The following is a 14,524-nucleotide window of genomic DNA, read 5'->3' on the forward strand; positions in this document are numbered from 1 at the left end:
AGAGAGAAAGAGAGAGAGAGAGAAAGAGAGAGAAAGAGAGAGAGAGAGAATACAGTAATGAACATACCCTGTATAGGGTCCCTGGGAATGCCGGCATATAGGATCACATCCTATAAGGGTACATTGGACGGAGGGAAGGAGTCTGGAACAGAGAACATGGAAAGTATTCCAAGATTGGTGAAAACAAGAAAAAGATCTGTCGAGTTGTATAAGGTAATGTTGTTCTACATATTAGGTCCATATAAAGGATTAAAATGTTGGTTACCTTGGCAGTCATGTGTGTCTCTTGTTTGAAGTGGCCGAAGATGTTATAATCGTAGGAGGATCAGGAAGAAGGCAGCTCCTTCAGAATGACACCAGGGCCCAGGGTTCAGGCTTGGGATCAAGATAAGGGCTCGGCTGTTATTGTAGCTGTATTAAAGGAAATATGGGGTGGTTCAGTAATGGCTATAGAGTGTGGGGTAAATGCAGTGAGAGATAAATGATGTGGGTAAGATTACCTGTGGTTTCTATGGTGTAGCTTGGATGAAGGTTCGTTGGATAGAGGAAATACTGTGGATATGTATAAGGCGTGTGGAACTTGGGTCCAGGGTTCACGCTCTGAGTCAGGGTAATATGCCTGATAATTGCTTCAGTTACATGAATTGGAATAAAAAGGTGATACGATACTCATGTCAAAAATGTTATCTAAGGAAAGTAGTTCCTGCAATATAGAAGCAGGACCTGGGGCCCGTACTAGGAATCGGGATGCTATGCCTGATTGTTATGCCAATAATATTAAATTAACCCTTTAGTGACGGAGCTAATTTTCACCTTAATGACCAGACCAAATTTTGCAATTCTGACCAGTGTCACTTCATGAGGTTATAACTCTGGAATGCTTCAACGGATCCCGGTGATTCTGAGACTGTTTTTTCGTCACATATTGGACTTCATGTTAGTACCAAATTTAGGACAATATTTTTTGCGTTTATTTATGAAAAAAATTAAATATTGGCAAAAATTTTGAAAATTTTGCAATTTTCAACTTTTGAATTTTTATACCGTTAAACCAGAGATTTCTGTGACACAAAATAGTTAATAAATAACATTTCCCACTTATCTACTTTACATCAGCACAATTTTGGAAACAAATTTTTTTTTCGTTAGGAAGTTAGACGGGTTCAAAATTTATCAGCGATTTCTCATTTTTACATCAAAATTTACAAAACCATTTTTTTAGGGACCACATCACATTTGAAGTGACTTTGAGAGGCCTAGATGACAGAAAATACCCAAAAGTGACACCATTATAAAAACTGCACCCCCCAAAGTACTCAAAACCACATTCAAGAAGTTTATTAACCCTTCAGGTGCTTCACATGAACAAAAGCAATGTGGAATGAAAAAAAGCAAAAATTAAATTTTACCTAAAAATGTTGCTCTAACCCAAATTTATTCACTTTTAGAAGAAATAACACAACAAAATGGACCCCAAAACTTGTTCCCCACTTTCTTATGAGCGCGCCGATACCCCACATGTGGTCAGAAACCTCTGTTTGGACAAATGGGAGGGCTCTGAACAGAAGGAGCAATATTTGAATTTTGGAAAGCAAATTTGGCTGAAATAGATTGCGGGCACCATGTTGCATTTACAGGTCCGCTAAGGTACCTAAACAGAAGAAATCCCTCACAAATGACACCATTTTGGAAACTAGACCCCTCAAGGCTTCTATCTAGGGGTATAGTGAGCATTTTAGATCCATAGGTACTTCACAGATTTTGTTAACGTTACGTTGTCATATTGAAAATTTTAATAATTTTCTCAAAAACAAATGAGTTACCTTACCAAGAACCTGTGGTGCCGCAGAGCCAAATCGCGTGTCCTGTGGGATGCAGGAATAGGGGGAAAGCGTCCTTTTAAACCGGAGTGAGCCGCAACGTCACTTCTGGTTTGGAGGGGCATGGTGTGCTGCGCATGCGCGCGTGGTTGCCGTTGGTTCAGTGCAGGGAGGAGGAGGTACGTGACTATTAGGTGGAACGCGGAAGTGGATCGCTGGAGCGCACATGTGACGGGGGGGCGTGCAGGTGGGTCACATGACCGTACAGGAGATGGAACCAGGAACGGAGACTGTACTTCAGTGAAGGGACAAGTGGTGGGCTGGATGTGGTAATCAGGTGGTGCTAGTTCTGTAATAGAGAAAGGAAGAGTTAGGGTGTCATATAGCAGAATGATCACATATACATATAAACAAACCAGAGATTATATATAATAAAGTAGCGATCTGTACATTATTGATAGTCTTAATATTACATAGTGGTGGGATAATAAATCAATAGTTCCTTAGTAGGCAATATATATACACTCCAGGATAAAGGAAGACTGTAGTTCTATGTCGGTGTGGACATATATATTAAAAAAAATACATACATGTGTATATAGTTTGATAATGTACTATGGGCAACAGGTAGGAGTAAATTAAATGATAGGGCATATAACACGAAAACGGTCTTTAAAAGACCTGTTCATATCTCCGATTTAAACCATGGGGCTCAAGGGTGCCCAGAGTGTGGATCCATCGGGATTCTCTTTCACGGAGTAGTTTAACCCTATCCCCACCCCTGCGGTTGGTGCCAACATGATCGATAACTTGAAATTTGAGCTGAGAGATCCTGTGGCCCGCGGTTATGAAATGAAACGGAACGGGCAGTAGGGTGCGCCCGCATCTGATGTCAGATTTATGTTTGTTAATGCGGTCTCGGATATGCTGGGTTTTCTCCCCAACATATCCGAGACCGCAGGGGCATTTGATGTAATAAACCACAAACGAGCTGTCACAAGTGAAGAAATCCCTGATGGGGAAGGATTTGCCAGTTCTGGGGTGTGTGAAAGAGGATCCTTCAGTAATGTTGGAACATTGAGCGCATCTAAGGCGGGCTTTGCACGCTGCGACATCGGTAACAATGTGTTACCGATGCTGCAGCGATAGTCCCGCCCCCGTTGCACGTGCAATATCTAGTGAAAGCTGCTATAGCGATTACTATCGCTACAGCAGTTTCACACGCACATACCTGCCGTGCGACGTCCCTCTGGCCGGCGACCCGCCTCCTTCCTAAGGGGGGCGGGTCGTGCGGCGTCACAGCGATGTCACACGGCAGGCGGCCAATTGAAGTGGAGGGGCGGAGATAAGCAGGATGTAAACATCCCGCCCACCTCCGTCCTTCTCATTGCAGCCGGGAGGCAGGTAAGGTGATATTCCTCGCTCCTGCGGCTTCACACACAGCGATGTGTGCTGCCGCAGGGGCGAGGAACAACATCGCACCTGTCGCTGCACCGGCATTATGGAAATGTCGGAGGCTGCAGCGATGATACGATAACGACGCTTTTGCGCTCGTTCATCGTATCAAAAAGAATTTACACGTTGCGATATCGACTGCGACGCCGGATGTGCGTCACTTTCGATTTGACCCCATAGACATCGCACGTGCAATGTCGCAACGTGCAAAGCCGCCCTAAGACAGGGGAAGCTCCCAAATTGTGGGTTATTGATCAACCTCTGTCTGGGAGTGTGGCAACTGGAGCCTATGTCCGCCCAGACAAGCTTGTTCCTGATATTAGGTGATTTTTTATAGCTGAATAGAGGGGGTGCCTGGAATTCGCTGATTTGTGGATAGGAGAGGTCAAGGAGTGGCCAGTGTTTCAAGACAATTTTTTTGATTAATGGAGAGAAGGGATGAAATGTACTAATCAGAGGTATGCGGTCAGATTGTACTGGTGACCTATGGGATATAGATCTTGTCTTGGTGGCTATTTCGTCGGGATAACCCCTCTGCCTGAACCTGTTGCTCATTTCTTCGTGTCGTGTCATACGATTGTCATCAATACTAATGATCCGGTCGACCCTCGTGTGCTGGCTTATCGGTAAGGAGTCTCTTCCTTTCTCTATTACAGAACTAGCACCACCTGATTACCACATCCAGCCCACCTCTTGTCCCTTCACTGAAGTACAGTCTCAGTTCCTGGTTCCATCTCCTGCACGGTCATGTGACCCACCTGCACGCCCCCCTGTCACATGTGCGCTCCAGCGATCCACTTCCGCGTTCCACCTAATAGTGACGTACCTCCTCCTCTCTGCACTGGACCAACGGCAACCACGCGCGCATGCGCAGCACACCATGCCCCTCCAAACTGGAAGTGACGTCGTGGCTCACTCCGGTTTAAAAGGACGCTTTCCCCCTATTCCTGCATCCCACAAAACACGCGATTTGGCTCTGCGGCACCACAGGTTCTTGGTAAGGTGACTCATCTGTACTTTGCTAGACTTTTTCTGCCATCATTATCTTTGCATTCATTGTCTTTCCCTCCTCCATTATCAGCTGCCTCTGGCTTTCTCCATGCCCAACGGACCTCTCTCCAGGCTTTAATACAGAAGTCACTAGGTAATGCTGCCCCTCTACATACTTTTCCTCCTCTACCTCTTTACCTGCACACCTGAGCTCCTAGTTACCACCAGGTCACCTTGGTTTAATTTTATATTATTGGCATAACAATCAGGCGTAGCATCCCGATTCCTAGTACGGGCCCCTGATCCTGCTTCTATATTGCAGGAACTACTTTCCTTAGATAACATTATTGACATGAGTATTGTATCACCTTTTTATTCCAATTCATGTAACTGAAGCAATTATCAGGCATATTACCTTGACTCAGAGCGTGAACCCTGGACCCAAGTTCCACACGCCTTATAAATATCCACAGTATTTCTTCTATCTAGCGAACCTTCATCCAAGCTACACCATAGAAACCACAGGTAATCTTACCCACATCATTTATCTCTCACCCCACACTCTATAGCCACCACTTAACCACCCCATATTTCCGTTAATACAGCTACAATAACAGCCGAGCCCTTATCTTGATCCCAAGCCTGAACCCTGGGCCCTGGTGTCATTCTGAAGGAGCTGCCTTCTTCCTGATACTCCTACGATTATAACATCTCTGGCTACTTCAAACAAGAGACACACATGACTGCCAAGGTAACTAACATTTTAATCCTTTATATGGACCTAATATGTAGAACAACATTACCTTATACAACTCGACAGATCTTTTTCTTGTTTTCACCAATCTTGGAATACTTTCCATGTTCTCTGTTCCAGACACCTTCCCTCCGTCCAATGTACCCTTATAGGATGTGATCCTATATGCCGGCATTCCCAGGGACCCTATACAGGGTATGTTCATTACTGTATTCTCTCTCTCTCTTTCTCTCTCTTTCTCTCTCTTTCTCTCTCTTTCTCTCTCTTTCTCTCTCTTTCTCTCTCTTCCTCTCTCTTCCTCTCTCTTTCTCTATCTTTCTCTCTTTTTCTCTCTCTCTTTCTCTATCTCTTTCTCTATCTCTTTCTCTATCTTTCTCTCTCTTTTCCTCTCTCTCTCACATTGTCATCTCTTTTCCTACAGCAGTCTCCGGGTGTGTTCTCACAGCTACTTACATACTTACCGGATTATGATTCCAGTTTAAGGTTAAGGTGAGCCTCCTTACCATGCTCTCTATTCCCCACGGTCACCCAACGTTGCTCATTTTATCCTATATCCATCATACTATTAAATAACAACATCAACGGATTTTTTCTATATATGACGCATCCCTAATTTGTATACGTATACCTCTGCACGCTTGTCTCAGTTGCTTTGTATGTCTCTCTGACGTTCACTCTGATATTTGAATTTTGCCTTTTCTGTACCTTAATGATGCAGCCAATATCTCAATGGATTGATTTCCTTTCTTTGTTTTGTTTCCCTTGTTTTGTAAATATTGTATCTAGTCTGTCCGACCTGATGAAGGCTTGTTAGCCGAAACGTCGACACCTGGCGGACAATTGTACAGCACTTTTTTCACGTGTGACACTAACAAAATAAAAGAAAAGGATTTTTTTATCCAACTACTGCGTTCCTTTATTCTATGGGAAATTAATAGTGTGCCGGAGTTAACCTCTATTGACTGTTATATATTTTTCTCCTGAGCACCTATGACAGGAGGTGATGCGAGGTCTTCTCCTTCTCATTAATTGTTGAATTTTTGACCTAGCTCCCTCATTTCCCTCACAAGGCTTTTTTCGGATCTGCCAATGTCGCAATCCACCTTCACAGCATTCTCCTACAACGAAGATGAGACGAACAACATAGTTTCAAGGGTCACGACGCCTAGCTCCTTTCTCAGCTTACCATCTGAAGAAGTTAAGAAGAGGGATTTTGAGAAGGTGCTACAGAAACATGCTGCTCTGGATCTCCACCTAACTACCCTCGCCGAGTACCATCAGACCAAGCGCATCCCAAGGGGCCTACGGGTCTCACTAAGACCAACAATTTTTGCTGATAATAACGAATTTTGTGACAAGTTTGAAGTAATTCTAAACAAGTGTTTAATGGACATCATTACCTTGACGATTGACTTCCTGCAGAAAGAAGTCGACCTACTCTCCTCCAATATATCTACAACTGAAACTCAGTTAAAACAAGTCCTATCAGCCACAGACCTCGATCAGCTCAAAAAAGAAACTGACGAGTATATCTCAAGTTTCAGGAGAACACTGAAAGCCAAAAAACGCGACAAGTTTCTCAGAGATCAAGAGGATTACTCCCAGGGGGGCCGTTTACAAATGGCGCTCAGGGGAGTCCTCCTCCTTCTCACGACGCCCTTCTCGTTATACAGGCTACTCGTAATCCAGGAGTTCGGACTTCGACACCCGTCCCCAACGCCAACAGCCGAATTTTTTAGGTCAGCGACGACCTCCAACAAGAAGACGAGGAGGGGGCACAGGCGGCAGTCGCAACTACCGGGTAGATCGTGTATGGACAAGGTCGCAGGTAATGAAAATTTAGTTTATAACATTTCCTCATATAACCTATCTCCTGCCGAACACCTTGTCCTCCAGAAAGGGCTTTCATTTAGCCCTACTCTGACATATGACACCTTTTCTGTACAACAGGAACTAGATCGGTTTTTCAGATCTGTAAGATTGAAAACGCATTTTAATAATATGCCTTTTGCTGTAAATGTTGATGATGTGGTTACTGCTCCATCTGCTCCCTACTTCTCACTCAAATCCCTACAGCTTAAAACACAGAGTTCTTTTATGCCCCCAAGATCATATCACCAGGTTGAAACCTTTGTCTCACTGGTTTCCCAGGATATAGAGGAATTGAATAAACAGATCCAAGCAGGTACATTCCACATCAGAAAAAATCTACCCATATACGAATCTAGGGCCCTACAGAATCTGAGGGACAACCAGACGATTGTCATCAAGCCGGCTGATAAGGGTGGGGCTATCGTTGTCCTTGACAGACAATACTACATCTCCGAAATCCTGGGACAACTGTCTGATAGGTCCACTTATGAACCAGTCTCACATAATCCCACAACTGAAATTGCCACTCTGATTAAAACCACAGCCCAATACCACTTTGAACGCGGCGTCATAGATCAGAAATTAAGGGAGTTCCTCAGTAACCCACATCCGATCACCCCAGTTTTCTATACACATCCAAAAATACACAAACATCTCACTCATCCCCCCGGTAGACCCATAGTGGCCTCTACAGACTCTATTCTTTCTCCACTAGCCCGCACAGTTGAAAAGATCTTATCACCTTTCATTCCTCTTACCCCGTCTTATCTTAAGGATACTTCTCATTTCCTGGAGACATTAGTGGACTTACATCTGATTCCAAGCACATCCTTACTTGTGACACTCGATGTGAACTCGCTATACACTAGCATAAATCACGAGGAAGGTTTGGCGGCTGTGCAATGGTTCTTTGAACTATTCACCACCCTACCAATTGACAACAGACGTTTTTGCATGGATCTACTTAGAATTATCCTTAAGAAGAATTTCTTTTTATTCCAAGACCAATACTACATACAGCGTAGGGGGGCCGCGATGGGTTCTAACGTCGCGCCCCCCTATGCAAACATCTTCATGGCCACATTTGAGGATAAATACATGCATTCCCACCCTCTGATCCTGCGCCACGCCTTATTATGGCGTCGATACATTGATGACATTTTCCTGATTTGGGATGTGACCTTGATTCCTTATTAGCATTCTACGAAGAAGTTAATACATTTCAACCGGGTCTGACTTTTACCATTAACCACAGTACTAACAGAATTAATTTTTTGGATTGCTGGGTCATCAAAAATGATGATGGCACCATCACAACCGACATTTACACAAAGCCCACAGATAAGAACAGTCTTCTCCTCTATACCAGCAATCACCCCAGGCATACCAAAAACTCCTTACCGATAAGCCAGCACACGAGGGTCGACCAGATCGTTAGTAATGATGACAATCTTATGACACGACACGAAGAAATGAGCAACAGGTTCAGGCAGAGGGGTTATCCCGACGATATAGCCACCAAGACAAGATCTATATCCCATAGGTCACCAGTACAATCTGACCGCATACCTCTGATTAGTACATTTCATCCCTTCTCTCCATTAGTCAAAAAAATTGTCTTGAAACACTGGCCACTCCTTGGCCTCTCCTATCCACAAATCAGCGAATTCCAGGCACCCCCTCTATTCACCTATAAAAAATCACCTAATATCAGGAACAAGCTTTTCCGGGCGGACATAGGCTCCAGTTGCCACACTCCCAGACAGAGGTTTCTCAATAACCCACAATTTGGGACCTTCCCCTGTCTTAGATGCGCTCAATGTTCCAACATTACTAAAGGATCCTCTTTCACACACCCCAGAACTGGCAAATCCTTCCCCATCAGGGATTTCTTCACTTGTGACAGCTCGTTTGTGGTTTATTACATCAAATGCCCCTGCGGTCTCGGATATGTTGGGGAGACAACCCAGCATATCCGAGACCGCATTAACAAACATAAATCTGACATCAGATGCAAGTGCACCCTACTGCCCGTTCCGTTTCATTTCATAACCGCGGGCCACAGGATCTCTCAGCTCAAATTTCAAGTTATCGATCATGTTGGCACCAACCGCAGGGGTGGGGATAGGGTTAAACTTCTCCGTGAAGGAGAAGCCCGATGGATCCACACTCTGTTAATATGTGATCATTCTGCTATATGACACCCTAACTCTTCCTTTCTCTATTACAGAACTAGCACCACCTGATTACCACATCCAGCCCACCACTTGTCCCTTCACTGAAGTACAGTCTCCGTTCCTGGTTCCATCTCCTGCACGGTCATGTGACCCACCTGCACGCCCCCCTGTCACATGTGCGCTCCAGCGATCCACTTCCGCGTTCCACCTAATAGTGACGTACCTCCTCCTCTCTGTACTGGACCAACGGCAACCACGCGCGCATGCGCAGCACACCATGCCCCTCCAAACCGGAAGTGACGTCGCGGCTCACTCCGGTTTAAAAGGACGCTTTCCCCCTATTCCTGCATCCCACAGGACACGCGATTTGGCTCTGCAGCACCACAGGTTCTTGGTAAGGTGACTCTTCTGTACTTTGCTGGACTTTTTCTGCCATCATTATCTTTGCATTCATTGTCTTTCCCTCCTCCATTATCAGCTGCCTCTGACTTTCTCCATGCCCAACGGACCTCTCTCCAGTCTTTAATACAGAAGTCACTAGGTAATGCTGCCCCTCTACATACTTTTCCTCCTCTACCCCTTTACCTGCACACCTGATCTCCTAGTTACCACCAGGTCACCTTGGTTTAATTTTATATTATTGGCATAACAATCAGGCGTAGCATCCCGATTCCTAGTACGGGCCCCGGATCCTGCTTCTATATTGCAGGAACTACTTTCCTTAGATAACATTATTGACATGAGTATTGTATCACCTTTTTATTCCAATTCATGTAACTGAAGCAATTATCAGGCATATTACCCTGACTCAGAGCGTGAACCCTGGACCCAAGTTCCACACGCCTTATACATATCCACAGTATTTCCTCTATCCAGCGAACCTTCATCCAAGCTACACCATAGAAACCACAGGTAATCTTACCCACATCATTTATCTCTCACTGCATTTACCCCACACTCTATAGCCACCACTGAACCACCCCATATTTCCTTTACTACAGCTATAATAACAGCCGAGCCCTTATCTTGATCCCAAGCCTGAACCCTGGGCCCTGGTGTCATTCTGAAGGAGCTGCCTTCTTCCTGATACTCCTACGATTATAACATCTCCGGCCACTTCAAACAAGAGACACACATGACTGCCAAGGTAACCAACATTTTAATCCTTTATATGGACCTAATATGTAGAACAACATTACCTTATACAACTCGACAGATCTTTTTCTTGTTTTCACCAATCTTGGAATACTTTCCATGTTTTCTGTTCCAGACTCCTTCCCTCCGTCCAATGTACCCTTATAGGATGTGATCCTATATGCCGGCATTCCCAGGGACCCTATACAGGGTATGTTCATTACTGTATTCTCTCTCTCTCTTTCTCTCTTTCTCTCTCTCTCTCTTTCTCTCTCTCTCTCTTTCGCTCTCTTTCTCTCTCTTTCTCTCTCTTTTTCTCTCTCTTTCTCTCTCTTTTTTTCTCTCTTTCTCTCTCTTTTTCTTTCTCTTTCTCTCTCTTTTTCTCTCTCTTTCTCTCTCTCACATTGTCATCTCTTTTCCTACAGCAGTCTCCGTGTGTGTTCTCACAGCTACTTACATACTTACCGGATTATGATTCCAGTTTAAGGTTAAGGTGAGCCTCCTTACCATGCTCTCTATTAACCACGGTCACTCCACGTTGCTCATTTTATCCTATATCCATCATACTATTAAATAACAACATCAACGGATTTATTCTATATGTGACGCATCCCTAATTTGTATACATATACCTCTGCACGCTTGTCTCAGTTGCTTTGTATGTCTCTCTGACGTTCGCTCTGATATTTGAATTTTGCCTTTTCTGTACCTTAATGATGCAGCCAATATCTCAATGAATTGATTTCCTTTCTTTGTTTTGTTTCCCTTGTTTTGTAAATAATGTATCTAGTCTGTCCGACCTGATGAAGGCTTGTTAGCCGAAACGTCGACACCTGGCGGACAATTGTACAGCACTTTTTTCACGTGTGACACTAACAAAATAAAAGAAAAGGATTTTTTTATCCAACTACTGCGTTCCTTTATTCTATGGGAAATTAATAGTGTGCCGGAGTTAACCTCTATAGACAAGGGATTAGAACCAGGTATCGATGCACAGAAAAACAGATAACAGCATAAGGGGTCTGGACACTGGCAAGGCTCTAATGGAAGCGTTGCTCGGGCACCTGCTTATGGGGGAGGTGAACCTAAATACCCATTAGGTAAAGGGTGACCTCTGAGATCACTTCCAGAAAACGTGGCATGCCGCTTTAAGAAAGGGGGCATGGCCTCGCGCGCAGCCTATAGTCACTTACTGCAGCTCTGTGTAAGGAAGGGAGACAGGAAGAGGCTGCAGCATGCCTGGGAGCAGGAGCAGCGCCTGCAGAGCCATGGGACCGGTAAGAGGAAGGCTGTCGCTGCCTGGGGCTATGACTGGGAGTGCTAGTGGGACCCATGCTGGGACTGGGCACATGTGAGGGAGCGCGCCCCCCCGGGGTCTGGTGGGACCAGGCGCTACAGTCCCCCCACCCTGAAGACCCCCCTCCTCAGGAAGCTCCGGAGGAGACGAGGAGCATCCACGTCCTCCGCAGGTACCCACGTCCTCTCCTCAGGACCGAACCCCTTCCAGTCTACCAGATAGTAGGTTCTACCTCGGACCTCCTTAGCTGCAAGGATGGCTTTTACCTCAAAGACGTCGTCATCACCAACAGGAGGAGGCGTAGTACCAGGATCACTGTGGAAACGGCTCAGGACCACCGGCTTGAGGAGGGACACATGGAATGAGTTCGGGATGTGAAGTGTAGACGGCAGCTTCAACTTGTTGGACACCTCATTGATCCGTCGGAGCACTTCAAAGGGACCAATAAAGGGGGACCCAGTTTGTAGGACGGCATCTTCAGGTGGACATAAAGTCTTGCTCTCATCCAAGTATCTCCGGGTTGAAAGAAAGGAACATCCAGACGTTTCTTGTCAGCGTGTTTCTTCATGCGGACAGAGGAATGTTCCAGAGCCGACTTGGTCTCAGCCCAGACGGCGGAGAAGGACCTCACAAGGTCATCAGCTGCAGGGTTGCCGGAAGAACATGTCACAGTGCACGGCACTTTGGGTCGCTGTCCATACGCCACCTGGAACGGGGATTTAGCAGAGGACTCACTGTCATGATTGTTGTAGGAGAACTCGGCCCATGGAAGCAGGTTGACCCAGTTGCTATGGTGTTCGTCCACGAAGTGGCGGAGATAATTAGTCAAGACTTGGTTAATGCGCTCCACTTGCCCATTGGACTGAGGGTGGTAGGCAGAAGAAAAGTCCAATTGTACCTCCATCATTTTGCAGACTGCTCTCCAAAACCGAGCGGTGAACTGGACCCCTCTGTCGGACACGATATGGAGAGGCAAGCCGTGAAGCCGGAAGATATGTTGAATGAATAAGTCAGCAAGAACCTGAGCGGACGGTAGCCCGGAGAGTGGTGTGAAGTGGGCCATCTTGGAGAACCGGTCCACCACCACCCAGATGACTGTGCAGCAGACGATTTTGGCAGGTCCGTGATGAAATCCATGCCGATATGTTGCCATGGAGCGGATGGTACGGGTAAAGGAAGCAAAGGGCCCGCCGGAAGAGTCTTCGGGACCTTGTTCCGGGCACAGGAGGAACAGGAGGAAACAAAGTCCTGGACGTCTTGACGTAGCCCTGGCCACCAATAATATCGGGATATCAATTGCAGAGATTTCTTTTGACCCACATGACCTGCTATTCGGGAAGAGTGTCCCCACCGGAGTACACGTTCCCTATCGACCTCAGCAACAAACGGGAGGAAGGTGGTGCATGTCAACTGGTGCCGCCATTAGCTTGGAAGGTTCAATGATGTGCCGAGGTTCATCTTCCTGATCCTCTAACAGGAATGATCGAGACAGCACATCGGCCTTCAGGTTCTTCTCGGCTGGACGGAAATGCAGAACAAAATCAAAGTGGGTGAAGAATAAGGACCATCGGGCCTGTCGGGGGTTCAGCCTGTGGGCTGTCTGGAGATATGCCAGATTCTTGTGGTCAGTATAGATGGCAACTGGATGTAATGACCCTTCCAGCAGGTATCGCCACTCTTCCAGGGCCAGCTTGATTACCAGCAACTCACGGTCTCCGATTGAGTAGTTTCATTCTGCTGGGGAGAAAGCCTTACAAAAGAAGCCACAGGTTACTGTCTTACCCTCTGACATTTTCTGTGTAAGAACCGCACCGGCTTTGGATGAGGAGGCATCTACCTCAAGGATAAACGGCTTGTTAGTGTCGGGTCTGTGTAAGGCTGGAGCAGAAGCGAAGGCTCGTTTAAGGGACATGAACGATTCTTCAGCTTCCAGGGTCCATTTCTTAGGGTTCTCCCCTTTGCGAGTGAGAGAGGATATGGGATGCACCAGAGACGAGAAGTGTGGAATGAATTGCCGGTAATAGTTGGCGAATCCCAGGAATCGCTGGATAGCCTTCAACCCTTCCGGATGGGACCAATTCAGTACGGCTGATACCTTATCGGGGTCCATCTTCAGGCCAGTATCAGAGACTATGTGGCCAAGGAAGGGTAGCGAGGCCTGCTCAAACAGGCATTTCTCAAGGTTGGCGTAAAGGCGATTCTCTCTCAATCTCCGCAGGACAAGACGGACATGTCTTCGGTGGGTATGCAAGTCCGGAGAGAAGATAAGGATGTCGTCTAAATACACAACCACACAGGTGTATAGAAGGTCACGGAAGACGTCATTCACGAACTCCTGGAAGACCGCTGGAGCGTTACTGAGCCCGAAGGGCATCACTTGATATTCATAGTGCCCACCTCGAGTGTTGAACGCAGTCTTCCATTCGTCTCCCGACCGAATGCGGACCAGATTGTACGCACCCCGGAGATCTAATTTGGAGAAGATTTTGGCACCTTGAAAGCAGTCAAACAGTTCCGGTATCAGGGGTAGCGGGTATCTGTTCTTCACTGTGATCTTATTCAATCCGCGGTAGTCAATGCAAGGCCGTAGACCCCCGTCCTTTTTCCCCACAAAGAAGAAACCCGCTCTGGCAGGAGAGGAGGATTTTTGGATGAAGCCTCGTGCTAGATTTTCCTTTATGTAATCAGACATGGCTTGGGTCTCTTCTCGGGACAGAGGGTAGATGCGCCCACGCGGAGGGGTTGCCCCGGGGAGCAGGTCGATGGGACAATCGTAGGCTCTGTGTGGCGGCAACGTCTCAGCCTCCTTCTTGTCAAAGACATCGGCATAGGCCCAATAGGCAGGGGGTAACCCGGGAAGGGTGACCGGTTCAACAGGTCGGTGCGGAGGATGCACTGGTTTCAGGCAGTTGCTGTGGCAAGACGCACCCCATTGCAGGATGTCTCCAGAATCCCAGTCCAGTACTGGCTTGTGCGACGGAAGCCAGGGAATTCCCAGTAGTAGGGCATGCGTCATGCCAGGGAG

This window comes from Anomaloglossus baeobatrachus, chromosome 2 (assembly GCF_048569485.1).
Source record: "Anomaloglossus baeobatrachus isolate aAnoBae1 chromosome 2, aAnoBae1.hap1, whole genome shotgun sequence".
NCBI lineage: Eukaryota > Metazoa > Chordata > Amphibia > Anura > Aromobatidae > Anomaloglossus > Anomaloglossus baeobatrachus.